The sequence below is a fragment of the Stegostoma tigrinum genome, chromosome 11, assembly GCF_030684315.1.
Source record: "Stegostoma tigrinum isolate sSteTig4 chromosome 11, sSteTig4.hap1, whole genome shotgun sequence".
In the NCBI taxonomy this organism is placed as follows: domain Eukaryota; kingdom Metazoa; phylum Chordata; class Chondrichthyes; order Orectolobiformes; family Stegostomatidae; genus Stegostoma; species Stegostoma tigrinum.
In genome coordinates this window covers 77777271-77792696 of record NC_081364.1, presented here as the reverse complement: position 1 = coordinate 77792696, position 15426 = coordinate 77777271, and the positions used below count along the sequence as shown (strand labels likewise).

Genomic DNA, 15426 nt, shown 5'->3' with positions numbered 1-15426 from the left:
CTCCCCACCAATTACCTTAGATTTTGACCTTGGTACATAGTGTCAGAAGGACCAGTGAACAGTTTCCCTCATTTACTTTAGTTAGCCTGAGCAAATGACTGTTCTTCATGATTCTATGTTCTAATCCTCACCCAATTTTGAGTCTATACTGCCACTGCCCATTTCATTCCACAGGCTTCAATTTTGCTTGCACACTTGTGTGGCACTTCTTCGAACATAATTTAGAAAATCCAATTTATCACCAATGAATCACTAAAATTAGTGATTAATCATTTAAAGTCTGAGCATACAGAGTGGAAAAGGTATTGGTTATTCAAAAAAGATCACTTTTGGGGATGTTAGTTAATGTAAAATAACAAGGTGTCGAGCTGGATGAACAGTGCAGGCCAAGCAGCATCAGAGGAGCAGGAAGGCTGACGTTTCAGGCCTAGACCCTTCTTTAGAAAGATAATGTAGTTCATCTAATCTCTAGTTGTGTAATATTTGACTCTACCACTTATAGAATTGTCGAGACGTACCGAACAAAATATCCCCCCAAACCTTTCCTATTTATGTACTTATTCAAATGTCTTTTAAACATTGTAATTGTGTCTGCATCTGCCACTTCCTCAGGAATTTAATTCCACTACATTTTTTGGATTTTTCAGATTTGCTATCCATTAATATATTTAATATGATCTTTGCTTTAGACTGGGTGGCAAAAGTAATTTTTTTAGCCATGAACTATAGCAAAATTAAAGTAGAATTAAGTGTGAGTTTACTCAACCAGAAAACATTGCAGTTCTCCAGAAGAAACAGAAAATTTGCTGGTGCATTTCATCTTCCAGGTCATTGCTCAAATTTGAGCTGAGAAAAGCAATCTCCAAATATAACACAGAATTAAACAAAAGCAGACAATTGCCCAAAAAACTGGTCTTCTCAATATCCTGCCTATCAAATATTATTCCTGTACAGTCACATTATGATTGAATATTAAATATTTGCACTGTCTTCAAATCACAAATTGCTAAATGTTTCAAACTGTTGAAGCAATTTTATGAATAATTTATATGAATAAGCATAACATTAGGAAATGTCAGACTTCACAAACAACATTGAGCCATTTGCTGTCATGACAATAAATGTTAAAAGCAGGCAAATTGTATGGGGGTAACAAAGTGGGAAGCTGGATGAACACAGCAGGCCAAGCAGCAGAGCATCTCAGGAGCACACAGTCTGGCCTTTTAGGCCTAGATCCTTTTCTGATGAAGGGTCTAGGCCTGAAACATCAGCTTTTGTGCTCCAAAGATGCTTCTTGACCTGCTGTGTTCATCCAGCTCCACACTTTGTTATCTTGGATTCTCCAGCATCTGCAGTTCCCATTATCTCTGATACAATTTTAACCTCATTGTGAAGCCGCTTCCAGGGATGCCTAACCTGAAGAAGTTACCCTCCTCTCTCCGGAAAAACCTCAGTGGATCTCTCTCCCACTGCAACTCTCTTGTAATCTCTTCAGCCTTGAAACAAAGCTTTTCTGTTGAAGGGTCTGTGTCCGAAACATCAGCTTTTGTGCTCCTGAGATGCTGCTTGGCCTGCTGTGTTCATCCAGCTCCACATTTTGTTATCTCGGACTCTCCAGCATCTGCAGTTCCCATTATGTCAAATGGTATGGGGGTTTTGGGTGGGAGGGGATGGAAGTGGATTATTTAAATTATGAATTTCGTCATTAGTTACTTGTTTCAAACTGTGTGTATAAGTAAACTTGATCACTGGGCTCTGTTTCCATTCAAATTCCAACATTTACTGTTCACAGTAACTGTGTTATGGAGCATCGAATGCAGATTTTACAATAACTGTCCTACCAGATATTATTTCATTAATGTAACTTTTACAGCTTTCAGTGTAATGTCCCAATTAGTTTTCTGGGTGAAAGCAGCTATATTTATAAACCCTTTGGAAATTGAGGCATTATATATTTCATTTGGTGTGTGTGTCTAATGCATTAATGAAAAGTGAATGTTGTTTTAATTAGGTGACTAATCAAGATCGTTTATCTGAAGTTCTCAACAAAGCCATCACCGCGCTCAAATTTGAACCCGAGGGTCCTCAGCAATTTGCTCTCGCACAGATCATTGAATCAAATAAAGGTGAGCAGAGGAAATTGCTTCAATTTAAGTTAAATCTATTTCTGAACAGCATAACCACTGCAAGGGAATTGATATTTTCTTTTGATTTCACCAAAAAGCTGCAGATATCTAAATTTGTATCATTGAACATATCCAAGCATGTTCAGCAGGATTCAAGTCTGAGGAATGTAAAGCCAATAAACAACTAATATCTGCACCTAATAAAAGCAAATTATTTCATCAGATTGCCCTAAAGCCAAATCAGAACAAAGAACCACAAATGCTGGAAATCAGAAACTGCTGGAAAAGCACAGCAGCAGTAGCAGCACTTGTAGAGAGAAGTCAGGGTTAGTGTTTGGAGTCCAGTAGCCCTTTTGTAAAACTACCTAAAGCCATATTGAGTGAAGGATGTACATCAGGATTTGGGTGTGGCATTAAATCCTGAATTATTCGCATTGTTAGCACATTGTTCTGCTTTGTTCATTCTTATTTTAACTGGTTATTCCAAAATAAATGTTTCCTGTTGCTGAAATTAATCTGTTCTTCCCCTCTTTTTGGCCCGTGGCTGAGAGACCAGAAACATGGATGGGGTCACTGCTGTCAAGTTGCTGATCTGTCGCAACCCTCCCCCAACCATTTCCTGGTGAAAAGTAGAAACGAGGTCTCATGGGTTTAATTCTGCTGTGGTTTAAAACTTGCCATCCAGGCTGTGTTAAGCAGAATGCATTATGAAAATGAAGTGTCCCAATGCCTTTGCAGCATGCTATCCCTGTCAGATTTCACAGAAAAGAAAAATCAGTTCCCTGGATGTAAGTCTCACTGACAAAGCTGGAATTTATTCTGCATCCATCATAGCCCTCAGAAAATGGCCATTCACTGGATCACTAACTCGTGTTTGATTTAGGTGCCCTCAGTGGTGTTAGTTTCAAGATTCCAACACAATGCTGAAGGAGCGGATAGCTTTTCTCAGTGTTTTCACGTTGAACACACTGCACCTTTTTGTGTTTGATGCTGGTATCAGCAGAAGTGACCTTGTAGCTGCTGGGTCATTCGTGAATCAGTTGGGGTTTTGCATTGTTCTGTAGTAAGGAAAATCTGACATCTTTACCTGGGCTACTGTATGCTGACTCTTCACAGCCTCATATCTGGCCCAATAAAGCCACTGAATTGTACAAACTGTCATGAAGAAGGCATGTGCCATCGGACAGTGAGAGGTTTGAAATGGATTTTAGTCTTGACCAACAATGCTCATTCTGAGAATGGGTCTCAGATATAATGGTTTTCAGTTATTGAGTTTACCTAATTTGGTATAACTCCAAGATTTTCTCTTGTGTTTTGTAATACGTTCTGAATCCTTGCAGTACATTTGTTCTGTTCCTCCCAGCCATTGATATTTCCGTACCCAGGAAGCAGTTGGACCTGTGCACAATTAATATGATGAAAACACGTGTGAATAATAATGTGCTTTCCCTCTGCTTTTTCAGTGCTCATACTTCCGGCCGATGCCATCCTGTATTACGCAATGAACAAGAAAGTGAATCATGACTTCATCCTGAGATTCACCGAAAGAAGATCTTCATGTCTATGCAAGTTTTAGCTGTAAGGAACATAATGTTTCATGGGACTCTATTGGATCTAAAATCTCTGCTCAGTATCAAAAACCCTGCAATATATGAATAAATTACTTTGGCAGTGTTCTACTTTAAATTATTGGACAATTTGGAGAGAGTGACGATTTCAGACAATTGCTTAACATTAACTTTTGAGTCCAGTGCTTGTTTGTCCTTTTCAAACATCTTGCACATCAGCTATTTTTTCTGGAATGCTGGAGAATTGAACCCTGCCACCGGTCTTCTATGAACATCACAGTCATGTATCAATTGGTTGGATGAGAAAAAGAATCTTCTACTTATCAATCTTGTTGACCAATTGTGATTGAATTTGCCTGGGTTCCTCAATGGTTGTTTGGTTAAAAAGCAAACCAGCCATTTGTTCAGCCAATGGCAGGATGATGAATACTTCAACTGAAGTGTTTGGTTTGGCCTTTAAACTCTTCAGCACTCCATTCCTGCCTTCAATATTTTTATTTCTCCAGTGGTTTAAACTAATTTGGACAGAATGCCATTGACATGCCTTCAACAAAGGGTAACTACAAGAAATAATAGAGTTGTTTATTACTGCCAGTCATATTGCACTTGTTTGAGACCTTAACTGTTTTTTACTTAATGTTCAATTTTACAACAATTTAACATAAAATTATTGTGCCATAGTGGGACATATGAGTGAGACTGTGTGAGTGAGAGTCAGAGTAAGCCATGTGTGAGTGAGACTGTGAGTGTGTGTAAGAGTGAGACTGTGAAGTTAGAGTAAGACTGTATGTGTGAGTGAGACTGAATGACAGTCAGTGTGAGACTGTGTGAGTGATGCTGAGAGTTTGTGTGAGTGGATGTGAGAGAGTGGGACTGTACGAAGTCAGAGTGAGACTGTGAGTGAGACCATATGTGTGAGTGAGACTGTGAGAGAGAGAGTCAGAGTTAGATTGAGAGAGAGAGACCAGGGATTTGTATGTGAATGAAACCGTGCATTTGTGAGAGTGAGACCATATGTATGACTAAGAACATGTGTGAGTGAGAGAGTCTGAGTGGGACTGTGTGTGAGTGGGTCTGTGGGTGAGTGAGTGAGTCTGTGTGTCAGTGAGTCAGAGTGAGACTGAGAGAGAGAGAGAGAGTAGGAATTTGTATGTGAATGAGACCATGCATTTGTGAGAGTGAAAACATGTGTGTGACTAAGAACATGTGTGCGAGTGAGAGAGTCTGAGTGGGCCCGTGTGTGAGTGGGCCCGTGTGTGAGTGAGTCAGAGTGAGACTGAGAGAGAAAGAGTAGGAATTTGTATGTGAATGAGACCGTGCATTTGTGAGAGTGAGGCCATGTGTGTGAATAAGAATGTGTGTGTGAGAGAGAGACTGAGAGAGACTGTGTGTGAGTGAGTGTGTGTTAGTGAGACTGCGAGTGATCCGATGTGAGTGTGACTGTGAGTGAGAGTTTGAGTGACACAGTGAGATTAATTGAGAATGTATGATTGAGTGTGAGACTGAATATTAGTCAGACTGAATAAGATTGTGTGAGAATGTATGAGTGAGAGAGCATGTGTAATTGAGTGAGTTTGAACAAGACCATGTGTGATTGAGACTGTGAACTCAGAGTGAGATTGTGTATGAGTGAGGCTATGTGAATGTGAGAGGCAAGGTGTGTGAGAGTGAAATCGTGGGAAGTCAGAGTGATACTGTGTGTTTGAACCTCCAAGTAAGACCGTGTGAGGGTGAGACGATGTACGGGTGAGACTGCATGCGAGTGAGACAGCGTTATGAGTGAGACTGTGTGCGAGTGAGATTATGTACAGGTGAGATTGCGTGCGAGTGAGACTGTGCGCAGGTGAGACTCTGTGTGAGTGAGTCTTTGTGTGGGTGAGACTGTGCACTCAAATGAGACTGGCTAAGGTATCAGAGACAGCCTGTGTGAGTGAGACTGAGTTGGTGCTTGAGAGTCAAAATTGGGCATGTGTGTTATTGAGCCTGAGTTTGTGCGTGTGACACAATGTGAGTGTCTGTGTGGGAGGGAGTCAAACTACGTGTATGAGACTGTGTGAAGTGAGAATGAGACTGTATGTGTGAGACTGAGACCATTTGTGTGAGTGAAAAAGTCAGAGTGAGACTGTGTATGCGTGTGACTGAAGCTGCAAAGTCAGCGTGATACTGTATGAGAGAGAGTGTGTGAGATTAGGTTGGATTCCCTACAGTGTGGAAACAGGACCTTTGACCCCACAAGTCCACACTGCCCCTTGAAGCATCCCACCCAGACCCATCCCGCTACAACCCACACACCCCCGAACACTACGGGCAATTTAGCGTGGCCGATGCACCTCGCCTGCACATTTTTGGACTGTGGGAGGAAACCGGAGCACCCAGAGGAAACCCACGCAGACATGGGGAGAATGTACAAACTCCACACAGACACTCACCGGAGGCTGAAATCGAACCCGGGTCCCTGGCGCTGTGAGGCTGCAGTGCTAACCACTGAGACACCGTGCCACCCTTGAGATTGTGCTTGTGATACTGTGTGAGACTGAGTGTGAATAAGACTGTTTGAGAGTGTGAGGGAAGGGAGTCAGTCCATGTGTGTGAATGAGTCCATATTTGTGAGTGAAACTGAGTGTGAGTGAGGTTGCGTGAAGTGTGAGTCAGACTGACTGAGTGTGTGTGAGTGACTATAACAGGCTGAGTGAGACTATGTGTGTAAGTGTGAGACTGAATGAAACTGTCAGAGTGTAAGAGTGAGAGAGTGTGTGTATGAGAGGATATATCTGTAAAGTGCAAGCCATCTCAGGGGAAAAAAAAACTAACAAACTAACCATTTATCCAGACCGTTAGGTGGGATGATGAGTACTTCAGCTGGCCTGTTTGGCTCGGCCTTTAAAGTCTCCAGCCAACCTTTTGTTTCCAGAGGCTTTAACTAATTCTGCATTAAAAACCCATTGATATGTTTTTAACTGACTGCAACTGCAAGAAGTAACAGCATTGTTTATTATTGCCAGTGGTATTGCACTTGTTTGAGACTTTAATTCGTGCTCAGCTTTATAATGAATTTATTTTGAATGGTTATGTTGTGAGATGCGCGCGCGTGTGTAAGAGAATATATATTTGTAAAGTGCCAACCATTTTGGGGATAAAAGGTATTTAAAAGATGCACAGGGGACCAGATCACCTCAGACATGAATACTGTAATACACTTGTGTTCCCAGTTTATCTGCTTATGTTCCATTACTCAGACCTGTCATTGTTTCAAGTGGGTCTCATTGGTTAACAGCCTAATCTGACACTCATTCATTGACCTTTTTATCTTCATGCAATCACATCTCACGTGCAGAACAGTGTTGGTTATGTATATTCACTTTTCAAATGGATCCAAAACAAAAATCCATTCAAAGTAGCAAAATATCAGGAATTTTTAACAGTATTTGAGTCTCTGTCAAATTCACATTTGCACGATGTATAAATTAACACCAGGAACAACAAGCACTTGAACATTTCTGGCATTCCTTTCTTCCACAGGCAATGTTCGAGCCTCCTTCCCAATGTGAATCAATGAGCTCTGGTGAGGAAGGGCGTTAGAGAGCTCACCGCCCTGATTTTTGAGACGTCGTATGTATTTTATTTCCTTCTCCTCCTGTAAATCGCTTGGTGCTCGACATAGGATTCACTAATTAGACATTTACACATAACCACTTTAAAATTAAAATGGTTCAACATCGAGGCTATCCCAACAATACCAGCCACAGATAGAAGAGAAAATCATCTGAGTTCTTTGTCTAAGTTTGTTTCTAAAAATAGTGTTCAATAAATGTTTTCAATGTTCTTACATTTGTTTTAAATTAAAAAACTTAAATTGCAATCTTTTGTTTCATTCTTTTGAAGTAGAAGACAAATTCTGGGCTGAGGGAGTATACTTCATATCTAATTAGTGCTGCCTCACTAAATATAACCTCCTATCAGCAATTTGTGTTGAGAGCTCACCTCCACGAACCATGTATCAGGGGCAATTGACAGTCATAATCCTAGAGAGCAAGGCAGGTACCTTGGCACCACACAGGAAATCTCTATTTGTGGGGTGGGGGGGCAGCTGATGGAGAAACTGGTTGAACAAATAATGGCTCTGACAGGATTGGAAGAGTTTGTTTGCAATATGTGGGAAAGGTGCCTCCATTAAAAATGGCCTCTGATATCCGTCTACTCACTTGCATCACTGACCCCATGCCATTTGTAAAATGCAAGCTTTAGTGCAAAGGTCACATTGGCCTTGATGCACTTTCAAATAATTTCTGTGCAAGACTGTTGAATAATGGTGTTTGCAGTGACTGTCACATCAGTGCTGTGGGGCAACTCGTGCTGGCACAAGCATTGGTGGTACAGATAGAAGAGTTAGCTCCAGGAATAGTGGCTGTACTGTTATAGTTTTCCTCATCTTTGGATTCTGGGGAAGTATCTGGAAAACTGCCAATGTGACACCCCTATTCAAAAAGAGAGGAAGGCAAAAGGCAGGTAACTTTAGGCCAAACATTTATTGTTGAAAAGGTGTTGGGATCAATCATTAAGGAAATAATAACAGTGCATTTGGAAAGCAATAATCTAATTAAACAGAGTCATCATGACTCCATGAAAGAGAAATCATGTCTGACTATTAGTTTTTTGAAGAATGCTGAACCAGAGCAGTTCGGGAGGAACCAGTACATGTGTTGTATTTGGACTTTGAGTATGTGTTCAACCAGGTGCCTCACAAAAGGTTCAGCCGTACGATAAAAACCATGGTGTTGGAGGTGGTAAGTTGACATGGATGGAGAATTGGCTAACAGCCAGGAAGCAGTGAGCAGGGATTAGAGGTACTTTTCCAACTTGGTGACCAGTGGAGTTTCACAGGGATCAGTACTGGGACGGCAACTGTTTACAACAAATATAAATAACTTGGGTCAATAGAGTGTAAGCACCTGGGCCAAATTTGCAGAAAACATAAAAATAAGTAGAAAGGCGGGTTGTGAGAGAGATACAAACAGTTCACAATGAAATATTGCTATTTGAGTAGACGAAAAGCAAATGGATTATAATGTGGGAAAGTGCAAATTTGGTATATTTGGAAAGACGAATAAAGGAGTTGTTTTATTCAAATGAAAAAAAAAGCAGAAATCTGCAACAAAGCTAATTGAGTTCCTTGTGCACAAAACACAGGAAGCTAGCACACAGATGCAGCAGGTAAACATGAAGACGAATCGAATATTGGCCCTTACGTTAAGGGGTTGGAATGTAAGACGAGGGAGGTGTGCTGGTGGGACACATTTGGACTATGTCAGCAGTTTTTCCTCCCTTATTTAAAGGATATCATTTTACTGGAGGCAGCACTAAGAACGGTCACTAGATGATCTCCAATGTGTTGGGATGACCTTATGAGCAAAGGCTAAACAGATTGGGACACGACTGTCTGGAATTTAAAAAAAACCGAGGATGTGATTTTGTTAGAACATAGAACATAGAACAGTACAGCACAGAACAGGCCCTTCAGCCCACAATGTTGTGCCGACCATTGATCCTCATGTATGCACCCTCAAATTTCTGTGACCAGATGCATGTCCAGCAGTCTCTTAAATGACCCCAATGACCTTGCTTCCACAACCGCTGCTGGCAAAACATTCCATGCTCTCACAACTCTCTGTGTAAAGAACCCGCCTCTGACATCCCCTCGATACTTTCCACTAACCAGCTTAAAACTATGACCCCTCGTGCTAGCCATTTCAGCCCTGGGAAATAGTCTCTGGCTATCAACTCGACCTATGCCTCTCATTATCTTGTATACCTCAATTAGGTCCCCTCTCCTCCTCCTTTTCTCCAATGAAAAGAGACCGAACTCAGTCAACCTCTCTTCATAAGATAAGCCCTCCAGTCCAGGCAGCATCCTGGTACACCTCCTCTGCACCCTCTCCAAAGCATCCACATCTTTCCTATAATAGGGCGACCAGAACTGGACGCAGTATTCCAAGTGCGGTCTAACCAAAGTTTTATAGAGCTGCAACAAGATCTCACGACTCTTAAACTCAATCCCCCTGTTAATGAAAGCCAAAACACCATATGCTTTCTTAACAACCCTGTCCACTTGGGTGGCCATTTTAAGGGATCTATGTTTCTGCACACCAAGATCCCTCTGTTCCTCCACACTGCCAAGAATCCTATCCTTAATACTGTACTCAGCTTTCAAATTCGACCTTCCAAAATGCATCACCTCGCATTTATCCAGGTTGACCTCCATCTGCCACCTCTCAGCCCATCTCTGCATCCTGCCAATATCCCGCTGCAGCCTACAACAGCCCTCTATACTGTCAACGACACCTCCGACCTTTGTGTCGTCTGCAAACTTGCTGACCCAGTTGAATTGTACAGGATTCTTAAGAGGCTTGACAGGGCGAATGTTGAAAGGATATTCCCTTCATGGGAGACTATATGACCAGAGGGCGTAGTCCCCAAATATAAGGTGCCATGTTAGAAATGAATCTGAGAAGTAGCTTTAAATGCCAAGTACTGGGCCATTTTAGGTCCAGAAGTACCCAGGTTAAGATTCTTAAGTACAAAGTCTTGGTCAGGAAGACAATTAGAAAAATAAAGAAAGAAAAGTTCCAGGATTATAGATCAGAGGAATAAGTGAGAACAGTAAATTTTTAAAAATCACCATGATAGATCATAGGAATAAATTTTAAAATATAAATGTAAAGTTAGAATGTCAGTCGTTTTAACCCAGTTCGCGCTGGCACCAAGCCTCCAGTTTGAGTTTTGACACCTGACCATGCCAGGCTTCACTTTGAGCCTCTCGAGGCCGGGAGACTGCTCTGGAATCACATCAAGGCCAGAAGACCACGCTGAGGGCATGTCAGCCGACAGATCAGCTTGCCAGACCCACACTGAGGCCTGACCTTCAGGACATTACTGAGAAGAAAGAAGCAAAAAAAGGAGGGAAGAAACAGAAAAGAAATGGACAGAGTGGACAGGTCCTACTCCTCAGCCTAAGACTGAGGTGAGGAGGACTTTGGTCTCTGGTACTCATGGAGTCATTGAGCTGTACAGCACTGAAACAGACCGTTTGGTCCAATTGTCCATGCCAACCAAATATCCTGAACTGATCGAGTCCGATTTGTCAGCATTTGGCCCATATGCCTCTAAACCTCCCTATTTATATACCCATCCAGATTTCTTTTAACTGTCATTGTACCCACTTCCACCACTTCCTCTGGCAGCTTGTTCAATATATGCAACACCCTCTGCGTGAAAACATTACCCCTTAGGTCTTTTTCAAATCTTTTTCCTCTCACCCTAAACTTTTGTGCTGTAGTTTTCAACTGCCCTCCCCTGGGAAAAAAGACCTTGGCTATTCACCCTCCCCATGTCTATCATGATTTTTAAAAAATCTCTCCCCTCAGTCTTTGACATTCCATGGAAAATAGCCCGAGCCCCTCCTGATAGCTCAAACCCTCCAAACCTGGCAATATCCTTGTAATGAATCCTCGTAATGACAGGAATATGAATTGTGTCAAGTTTCACATCTTTCCTATAGCAGAGAGACCAGAATTGGATGCAGTATTCCAAAAGTAGGCTAACCAATGTTCTGTACAGCTACAACATGACCTTGCAACTCCTCTGCTCAATGCACTGAGCAATAAAGGCAAGCACACCAAAAACCCTCTTCACTATCCTATCTACCTGCAACTGCACTTTCAAAGAACAATGCACCTGCACCCCAATGTCTCTTTGTTCTGCAACACTCCCCAGGATCTTACTGTTAAGTTTATAAGCCCTGCTGTAATTTGACTTTCCAAAATGCAGACCCTCACCTTTCTCTAAATTAAACTCCATTTGCCACTCCTTGGCCCACTGGCCCAGCTGATCAATGTCCTGTTGTACTCTCAGGTAACCTTCTTCGCTGTCCACTACACCTCCAATTTCGGTGCCGTCCACATTTCTACTATCCATACTTCCTCTGTTCACATCCAAACCATTTACATAAATGACAGAAAGCAGTGGAGCCAGCATTCATCCTTGTAGCACACCACTGGTCACAGGCCTTCAGTCCGAAAAGGAACCTTCTATCACCCTCTGTCTCCTACTTTTGAGCCAATTTTGTGCCCAACTGGCTAGCTGTCCCCGTTTTCCATGTAATCAAATGTTGCTTAGCAGTCTACCCATGCAGTACCTTGTTGAATGCCTGACAAGTTCATATAAACAACATCCACTGCTCCACCTTCAACAATCTTCTTCATTACTTCTTTAAAAAATACTCAAACAAGTTCGTGAGAGACAATTCTGCATGCACAAAGCCATGTTCACCATCTGTATTCGGTGGTTGCCTTTCCAAATACCTGTAAATCCTGTGTCTCAGGATCCCTTCCAACAACTTATCCACCACTGGAGTCAGGCTCACTAGTCTATAGTTCCCTGGCTTTTTCTTACCACCTTTCTGAAATAATGGCACCGCGTTAGACAACCCCCAGTCTGCTGGCACCTTGCACATGGTTTTTAATGATACAAATACCTCAGCAAAGGGCCCAGTAATTTACCCGAGCTTCCCACAAAGCTCTGGGTTACACCTGATCAGGTCCCAGGGACTTATCCACCTTTATGTATTTTAAAACCTCCAGCACCTCCTCTGTAATATGGACTGTTTTCAGGACATCACTATTTATTTCCCCAGGTTCCCAAGCTTCCATGTCTTTCTCCAGGGGAAATACTGATGTGAAACATTCATTTAGTATCTCACCCATCTCCTGCGGTTTCACACACAGACGGCCTTTTTGATCTTTAAAGGGCTCTACTCTCTCCCTCATTACTGTTTTGCCCTTATTATTGTTATAGAATCTCTTTGGATGCTCCTTAACTGTACTTGCCAAAGCTATTTCATGTCCCTTTTATGCACGCTTGATTTCGCTCCTAAATATACACTTATTGTCCTTATGCTCGTCCAGGGATTCACTCAATCCCAGCTGTAACAACACAGCATATGCTTCGTTTTTCTTAACCAGACCCTCACTTTCTCTATTTTCAGCATTCCCGGCACCTACCAGCCCTGCCCTTCACATTACCGTCAACAAACTGTCTCTGGACTCTCCTTATCTCTTTTTGAAAGGAGTCCTGATTCCCAATCTTTACCTGCAAATAATCTCTCCTAGTCAGATTTTGAAAGTAATAATGTGGAAGAAACTGTGGATGCTCTAAATTGGAAACAAAAGCTGAAATTGCTGGAAAAGTCTGGCAGAATCTGTGGAGAGAAATCAATGTTTGCGTTTCAGGTCGATTGACACTCCCTCAGAGCTTAGGAATGGTCACTCGACCTGAAACATAGAACATAGAAAAGTACAGCACAGTGCAGGCCCTTCGGCCCACAATGTTGTGCCGTGGAGTAATCCTAATCCAAAAACAAAATAACCTAACCTGCCTTCCCCTCAATTCACTGCTGTCCATGTGCATGTCCAGCAGTTGCTTAAATGTCACTAATGAGCGTCTGATTTCTCTCAACAGATGCAGTAACACCCGCTGAGCTTTACCAGCAATTGCTGTTTTCGTAACTTTTGGAAGTTCCTGCCTAATACCATGAAAATTATTTTTTTTTTCAATTTAAGTTTTTGATCAGTCTGTCCTTTTCCATAACTATTTTAAAACTGGTAGAATTACGATCACTTGCCCCAAAGTACTCCCTTCCTGTCACCTCAATCGTTTGCCTGCCTTATTCCTAACAGGTCAAGTTTTGCTCCTTCTCTTGTACGTACATCCACAGACTGAATAAGAAAGTTTTCTTTCACACACTGAAAAAATTCCTTCCCATCCCACCTCTTAACACTATGCCAGGCCCAGTCTATGTTTGGAAAGTTAAAATCCCCAACCATTACAACCTTGTTATTCTCACAGACATCTGAGATCTCCTCACTTTTTCATCTCAATTTCCCATTGACTACTGAGGGTGCCTTTTGTACAATCCCAACAAGACGGTCATCCCTTTCTTATTTCATAGTTCAACGCAAATAATTTCCTTGGGCAAACTCCCAGGAATCCTCCCTAAGTACTCGCTAAGTACAGCCATAATGTTATCCCAAACAAAAATCACCACTCCCCCTCCTCTCTTTCCTCCCCTTAAGTCCCTCATATCATCCACAAACAAAGCTGTTTAATCCTGGTGTCAAATTTAAGTCCTTTAAGAAATTTCCAATAAGTGTTGATATTTAACCCCAATCCCGAGCTCTAACTTTGAGTAATAACCTATTTAATTGTATTTTTCAAAATCTTACTGATGTTTTCTGAAGGCCCAAACACATTATTTGCATGAGGGAAGCAGCAGGGACCTGTGGGGCAATATTTTCACACTGAGGGTGGATCGCATGTGGAATGAACTGCCAGAGGAAGCGGCACATACATGTACAGTTGAATTCTGCTTATTACAAAGTTCAAAAGACATTTGGACAATTACCTAAAAGAGGAAAACTTTACAGGGATATAAAAGCAACTGGGATTAGTCCAGTTTGGGAAACTTGGTCAGCACAGACAAGTTGGACAGAAGGGTCTATTTCTGTGCTGTATGACTCTGAGACTCTAATAAATGCTCATGTTTATATTACTACCCTTCATTATTGGAACTAATGGATATTCCTGCAATCCTTAAGTGGAAATATGAAATGCAAACTTGCTTTCAGTAATGTATGTTTCCCATGGCCTGATATAGATGTTTGCAAAAATCTGAGCTCAGACATCCCCACTAAAAGATTTAACTTGGCTGCAGTGGCAAATGTGATGTGTCTGTTCTGCAGGGAAACCAGCTAATTGCTTAAGTTGTGAAGGTGACCCATGGCAGCTGATATGGGGGATTTTCTCAATAATTCCAACATGGGTGTATTTGTATAATCTCCGCTGCATCATGTTTGGCAGTCATCAGCACAGTTTCAGAACACAAATGGCAGGTACATGAAGGCAAATTATGGTATTTGTCAAATCAGATGATCGCAATATGTTTGATAAAGCTACCCACCCAGTTCCTGTTCATTACTGAATTCCTCAGCAAGGCTCCCTGTCCATACAACCTTAATATTTTCTGCAAAGTAGAAATTATTCTTCAACGTTAGCAGTTGAATTGTGCTCTTTATAACTTCTGCACACTGAGCTCTGTTTAGAGCATTAGCTACCCCCTGGTGATGAAGCTTTGGTCACAAGGTCTTTATCAAAATGATGTTTGATGCTCATTGCTTACATCTTGTTCCCTTTTCTTAAAACAAAAGCTGCATGTTCATTTTTGCAGAGACTGAGCTGAGGTGGGTCAGCTGTTTATTGGAAAATGCATCTAGGACCAAAGCAGGTCGAAGGATTGCATCCTGAAATGTTAGCTTTGTCTCTTCACAGATGTTGCCTGAGTATTTCCAGCACTTTCTGTTTTCCCCAACTTCCCCACATTCTGATGTCCTGCATCTGTAGTATTTTGCTTAATTACATTTAGGTTGAGTTGGCCTGTGAAAGGCCTGAGTAATTTTTTTTTGCATATTACAAAAAAAAACTGTCCCAGCAATATCAAACGGCTTGGAAAACATCAACCTTTCAACAGCCGACCCTTAACTATTGAAACAGCCATTCCTCATCCCTGTTAAATTTCTGTTGGAATATGCGATTTGCAGCAAGCAGAATATTCAGTTCTTCGTACGGGGTTGGTTTGGCCTCTATAGTGATTAGGTGTAGTGAATGAATGGAGAACTGAAAAC

The 15426-nt window shown here is 41.7% G+C and overlaps 1 long non-coding RNA gene across 1 annotated transcript; it reads left to right on the top strand.

Moving 5' to 3' along the window:
- Positions 1–2031: 2031 nt before the first annotated feature.
- LOC132210231 (uncharacterized) lies at positions 2032–7536 on the top strand. Its single transcript, XR_009446461.1, has 3 exons — positions 2032–2126; positions 3590–3704; positions 7214–7536. It is a non-coding gene; the product is annotated as an uncharacterized LOC132210231 (long non-coding RNA).
- The last annotated feature ends 7890 nt before the right edge of the window (positions 7537–15426 follow it).